Genomic DNA, 6,641 nt, shown 5'->3' on the forward strand with positions numbered 1-6,641 from the left:
TGTGTAAGGGAGTTACGATGTGCCTAGGGTTTGATCTTCTCATTTGATGCCTTGCAGGGTTCTCTGAATCCCTTTTGTTTAGTTGGTCATGTCTCTTGTGAGATGAGGAGTGTTTTCACAAATAAACTCATGGAATAATTGTCCCATTGTATTCTCTGTTTCCCTTTCAGCTTCAGATATACAAATTAGTGTATGTTTGGTCTCTTGATGTATTTGCACATCTCTTGAAGGCTATGTTCTTTTTTCACTTTGAGTTTTATATGTATATCTTTAACAATTGACTTAATATCATACTTTGGTCTTCAGACTCTGACATTCCTTTCCCTGCTTGCTTAATTCTTCTTTCTGTGATTTTCAACTTGTTATTAATTTATTCAATGGAGTTTGTGGCAAAAAAAACCAAAAAACTCATAATTTCTTTCAGTGTTGCTTCTTATATTACTTGTACCTTGTTAAGGCCTTCCATTCACTTTATAATTTCTGATGTGTTCTGGAAATTTTGAATGATTTCCATTGTTTGGGCCCTGAGGTCCATCTTATAGACATTTTCACTTTGGGACTGTGTGGTTTGTCTCTATTTTTCCACTAATTTTTCTTCATTTTTGACAGATCACTTTTCTTTTTCTTTAATTACATCATTCAGTAAATGAGGAAGTAGCTCTAACTTCTGTTATTTGCTCAGTCTGCTATCCTTCCTGAACAGAACCTCCAAATATTGTATTCTAAAATAGTGATGGGAGTGAGGAGTGGTGCTGTCCCTTTTTCAGTTTTAAGGGTTGAATAACATGTACTCAAGGAGCTAAGATTCAGAAGCTTCTTGCAGACCACAGGGTTCAGTGCTTAGTATTGGGCCCCTTCAGACCTATTTTCCCCCACCTCAAAATATGTACATGCAGTGAAGACATACGAGTCCACACTGAGTCCAAAAATAAAATATTAGTAAGAAAAAGATCAGAGAAAATGAAAGGCATTTTATACAAGAAGAGTAACAGAAGAAAATGGAAAGGTAAAAGTGAAAAAAAGAAGAAAGAGAGAAATATAAATAAAAATGCATGAAAAGTGAACTCAGACTATCACCCATACCCAAAATCAGAAAGAGAAAAACAAGAGAAAAAATAAAATAAGAACAGAAGACTAAATAAATAATTAAAAACATAAGTAAATACAATAAAATTGAAAAAATAAAAATTGTGAGCCTTATATTGTCTCTTATTGCTGCTTCTGAATATTCAGATTCCATTTTTCTTTGTCTATGCTTTAATGCAGTGACAACTGACCATCAGCTCTGCCTACCTGTTCTGTTTGCTGTCTGGAGGAGGGGGTTTTCTTCTGCTTTTTTCCGCTAACTTGGGTGTGAATGGCTCCCACAATCAGTTTCAGGATCTAACTGCTTGCTCCATGGAAGAGACAATAAGTTATCACTTTTTGAGGTAATGGCAGTAATGGCCAGTCTTGTATGAATTCTCCCAGCTCACAGGGGGGGATCCTTTTTGGCTGTAGTTGTTAGGTTTATTAGATGTTCTACATGTACAGTTCCATGCTAATTGAGGACCTGTGAGGTTTTTTTTTTTTGGAGTTGGAGTCTCACTCTGTCACCCAGACTGGAGTGCAGTGGCCACTCCCAGGCACCTCAGCCTCAATCTGCTGGGCTCTGGCAATTCTTCTGCCTCAGTCTTCCAAGCAGCTGGAACTACAGGCGTGCACTACTACGCCTGGCTCGTTTTTGATTTATTGTAGAGATGAGGTCTCGCTGAGTTGCCCAAGTGGGTCTCAAACCCATGGACTCAGGCAATCCACTCACCTCAGCCTCCCAGAGACACGGGATTTCAGGCTGAGCCACCGAGCCTGGCTGTGTATTTTTAATGTGATTGAGTTCTTGATTTGTTACCATCTTGATCATTATTGATATATAGAAATCATACCAATTCTGTGCATGCCTGTTATTTTTTTTTCTGTTGTCCTATTTCTCTTCAAGGAATTCCAGTGACATGTTGAACAGTAGTGGTGAAAGGGGGAATCCTTTCCTTGCTCTGGTTCTTAGGAGAATGTTTGCATATATTTCTAGTTCAATGTGATGCTGGGTGTGAGTTTGTCATCTATGTCTTTTATTATTTTGAGATTTGATCTTTTGTATTTCTGATTGTGTTTATTTGAACTTTTTCTCTCTTTTTCTTGGTCATTCTGGCTATGGGCCCATCAATGTTATTAATTTTTTTCAAAGAACTAGTTTTTTGTTTTGTTGATGATTTCTATGATTTTTTTCTTCTTTTTCCCATATTTGGGCTTTTATTTTTGTGATTTGATTTCTTCTGCAAAAGTTGGGGTTTTGGTGGTCTTCTCTTTTCAGCTCCCTTGGGTTGTTTGTTAGGCTCTCTACTTGTGATGTTCCCATTTTCTTGATGTGTGCTCACAGAGATATGAATTTTCCTCTAAAAACTAATTTCATGGTATCCCAGAGGTTTTGGTGAGATGTCTCCTCATTTTCCTTTGATTCCAGTAATCTTTCAATTTCTTTAATTTCAGTGTTGACCAGGTGTTGTTCAGCATCATGCTGTTTAGTGGCTATGTCTTCATAGGCTTTGGGAAAATGTTTTTGGTGTTGATATTTATTTTTATTCCACTGTGGTCTGAAAAGGTGAATGGCAAGATTTAAATCCTTTGAAATGTGTTTATGTTTGTGTTATGACCAATGATGTGGTCAATCATGGAGTACATTCCATGTGGTGGTGAGTAGAATGTATATTCTGTGGTGTTAGATAGAGTGTTCTGTAAGTATCAATTAAGTCCATTTGTTCAAGAGTCTGTTTGAGGTTCTGAGTGTTCTTGCTGATTTTTTGTCTTGATGATTTGTCTACGGTTGTGAGTGTGGTATTAAATTCCCCCCCATGAAAGAGTTAGAGTCAATCTCTTTTTTAAGTTTGCCTAGAAGCTGCTGTATGAACATTGGTGCTCCTATAGTAGGCCATATATGTTTATGATGGATATTTCTTGTTGAGAGATTGAGCCTTTTATCATTATATAGTGACCTTCATCTTTTATGATTTTTGATAGCTTAAAGGGTATTTTTTTTCTGAGATTAAGATTGCAACTACAGCTTTCTTTTGTGTTTCGTTTGCCTGCAAATTTTTTTCTCATCCTCTTACTTTCAATCTGTGAGTCCTTTCTGGTGAGATGAGTCTCTTGGAGACAATATGTGTTACCTCATGATACTTTCTCCATTTTGCTGTTCTGTGTCTTTTCAGTGTGCATTTACTCCATTCACATTCAGGATATTTATTGAAATGTGAGGGTTTATTTTTGCATGATATTCTTATAGAGTTGTTTTACTTGTTTGTTGCTTTCATTTTGGGGGGGGGGTTGGTTCATGTGGGTTTTCAATCTTTTTCCTGCACTCTTGTGAAGAACATTGTTGTTCTTTTCCCCTTTTCTTCTGTGCTTAATACATTCTTAATAGTTTCTTGTAGGGTTGGTTAGCATTATGGATTGGATGTCTGGGAAAGATTTTAATTCTCCCTCACTGATAAAGCTTAGTTTGGGTGGGTAGGTTATTCTTGGGTGAAATTGCTTATCTTTGAGAACTTTGAATATTGGACTCCAAGCTCTCCTAGCCTGAAGTGTTTCTGTAGATAAATCTCCTGACTTTCTGATTGGTCTTTCCTGGTAGGTAGTCTGACCTTTTTCTCCTGCTGCTTTTAGGATTTTTTATTTTATACTTTGTTCAGGCTGATTATTATGTGCAGAGGAGTTCGTCTTCTCATTTGTTTTCTTGCTGGGGATCTCTGAATTTCTTGCATTTGAATTTTTGCATCATTAATGAGGTGAGGGTAATTTTCTTGAATAATTTTGTGGAATGTTTGTTCTAGGGTGGTCCCTGCCTCTCTTTCTGCCTCAGGAAGTTCAATTACTGTCAATTAAAATATTCTTGAAGTAATTCTTCATCTCTTGAAGGTTTTGCTCTGTTTTTTAAAGCTTCTTTTCTGTTTTTGACAGTTTGGTTTTGTTCTACATTTTGGTCTATATTCTGTCTTCTTCTTGGCTATGTCTGCTTTCCATGCTTATTAGTTTGTTATTTATTTCAATCACAGTATTCTTTACTGCTGTTATCGCAGTTATCAACTCCTTCCTATTTTCTTCCTGTCTCTGCTCAATTCTTTTTATTCTCTCTATTAATGTCTTGATATCTGGGTTTGTAGTATGTAACCAGTCATTCTGGTGGCTCTTAATTGTTGCATCCTGTAGTCTGTTTACTCAGTATCTGGTCTTCCAGGGGTTTGTGTGAAACCTTTCTTCTTCTTTTGGTTTTTCTTCATTTGTGTATATTTGCCTTTCCATTTTTTTTCCCTTTTTTTCCGCTGTCTTCTTTAAATCTGGTTTTCAGGGGTGGCAGGGTGGCTTTTTTCTTCTGTTTGCTCAATCTCCTATTCTTCCAGATGTGAATCTTCTGGCTTTGTTCGATTCTGAGGCAGGACTGTTATTTGAGTGTTATAACATTTGAAGCTCTGAGAGTGATTTGAGGGGAGAGATGTGATTCAAAATTCATCTGCAGTTCTGTATTCACTGATAGGTGAAGGCATATGCTGGATCCTGCTTTCCACTGTCTTGTAATCTGTTCATGAAGTGGGGATATTGGTTTGCTCCCTGGAAGTAAAATGATGTAAGAAAAGTGAAAGAAATGGAACAGGGAGAGGGGGAAGCAGAAGGTAGAGACAGGAGAGTAAAAGGAGAACAGACAGAGATACCTAATAATAAGTGAAAATAGACCTGAAGACATATTAGAGTAAGAGAAAACAAGAATGAAAACAATCAAACAAACAAAAAACAGCTACAGCAACAAACAATCTAAGACATATAATCATACAGACACACAAGCTGAACAACCTCCTTAAGATGTACTGTTCCCTTAAACAACCAGGAGGAACTAGCTACCAAGTTGGAGGTTAGGCAGATCTGGGTGGGTGAGCCACTGCAGGTCTCTGCCTGTTCACAGTGCTCCAGATGATCCCATGTTCTACTCCCGCTGGATCCAGCTGGGAGTTGGAGCCAGCAGGTACAGTAAATTGGTGTGTTATATGTGTCTTGGGCTGCTTTTTCTTTCTTTTTTCTTTAGTCCTAGGTTGATGGGTGCACAGAGCTGGGTGGAGCTCATGGGGGCAATACAGGTCTCTGCCTGGTCTCTAGCTCCAGCTGTTCTCTGCTCCTGCTGTGGTCAGGGGAGAGTCAGCGGAGGTGGAGTGTGAGACTGCTGGGCAATACTGGTCAGTGTAGTGGTCAGAGTGGCTGGGGGTGGGGTGGTGTAGCCAACAAGGGAGCCTGGAGCTCCATGGGGATAGAGGCTTGGGGCTCCCTCGGCTCTGGTGGCTTGGGGCCTGGTGGGGTACTTCAGTCAGGAGGGGAATCTGTAGTTCTGAGGGGAAGGTGCATAGGGACTCTGTGGAGAGCTGTGGCTTGAGACTGGGTTGAATGCTTCAACCAGAGTTGTTACTGGAGCTCTGAGGCATCCAGGCGTGTGTGAGTGCTGGGGGCCTCTGCAAGGGTGGTGCCTTGAGGTGGGGCTGGGTGCTTCAGCCCAAGAGGGGGACCGGAGCTCCGAGGCACAGGCACTGAGTGTCTCTATGGTGGCCTGAGATGAGGTTGGGTGCCTCAGCCAGGGCGGGGACCCTGAGCACCAAGGGGCAGGCACCTAGGACCTTCCTGGGTGATGGCGACTTGAAATTGAACTGGTCACTTCAGCCAGGGTGGGGACCCAGAGCTCTGAGGGGCCTGCACCCAGAGCTTTGAGGGGCAGGCTCTGGTGGCGGCTTTGGGCCACACACGGGGTGCTTCAGTCAGGGTTGGAGCTGGTATGTACAAGGGATGGGGGCCCAGGGCCTCCTTGGATGATGGCGTCATGAGATCAGGCTGTGCCCCTCACTCAGATCTGGGACCTGGAGCTCCGAGGGGTGAGCCCTGGTGGCAACTTTGGGCCCTGTGTGGAGTGCTTCAGCCAGTGATGGAGCCAGCAGCTGTGAGCGGTGCACATGGAGAACCTCCATGGGATGCAGCAGCCTGAGACAGGACTGGGTGCCCCAGCCAAGGAGGTAGCTAGCAGTGGCCGGTGCTGGGCAGAGCAGTGTTGTCAGCAAGTGAATGCAGATCTCCACAAGGTGGTATCTGAGGTCCTCCACAGACAGCTGTGGCTTGAGGTAGAGCGAGACCGTGTAGTCAGGGAGTGAGCTCTACATGGCCAGGGGCTTGGGGCAGCCTGGGGTGAAGCGGTGGCAGTGGTGGGACTGCAGAAGTCATGCCATTCATGGGACTGAGGGTCTCCAGGCCTAGGACCGGTGTGGCCCAGCACTAGAGCCACCGAGGCCATACCCTTGGTTAATTTTTGAGATGTTTTGTTTTTTTTTTTGTTTTCTTTATCATGTGATTATAGGAATGTTTGCATAGTTTTTGCTTTTCCACAGTCAGCAGATTTGCTTATAAGTCAACTGTTGAATGGAATGTTTCTAAAATAATTTGAATCTATATGTTTCTATTGTTCTCTCTTCACAGTTATGAAACACCATTTCCTACACAATCTGTTAACTCATATCCCCTTTCAGGCCCTCAGTCCAGCATGAAAGTCTTCTTCCTCAGGGTTTCTTACACTTTCCAGATGT

This window comes from Carlito syrichta, unplaced genomic scaffold, assembly GCF_000164805.1.
Source record: "Carlito syrichta isolate Samal-C Ts95f unplaced genomic scaffold, Tarsius_syrichta-2.0.1 Scaffold308376, whole genome shotgun sequence".
Lineage (NCBI taxonomy): Eukaryota > Metazoa > Chordata > Mammalia > Primates > Tarsiidae > Carlito > Carlito syrichta.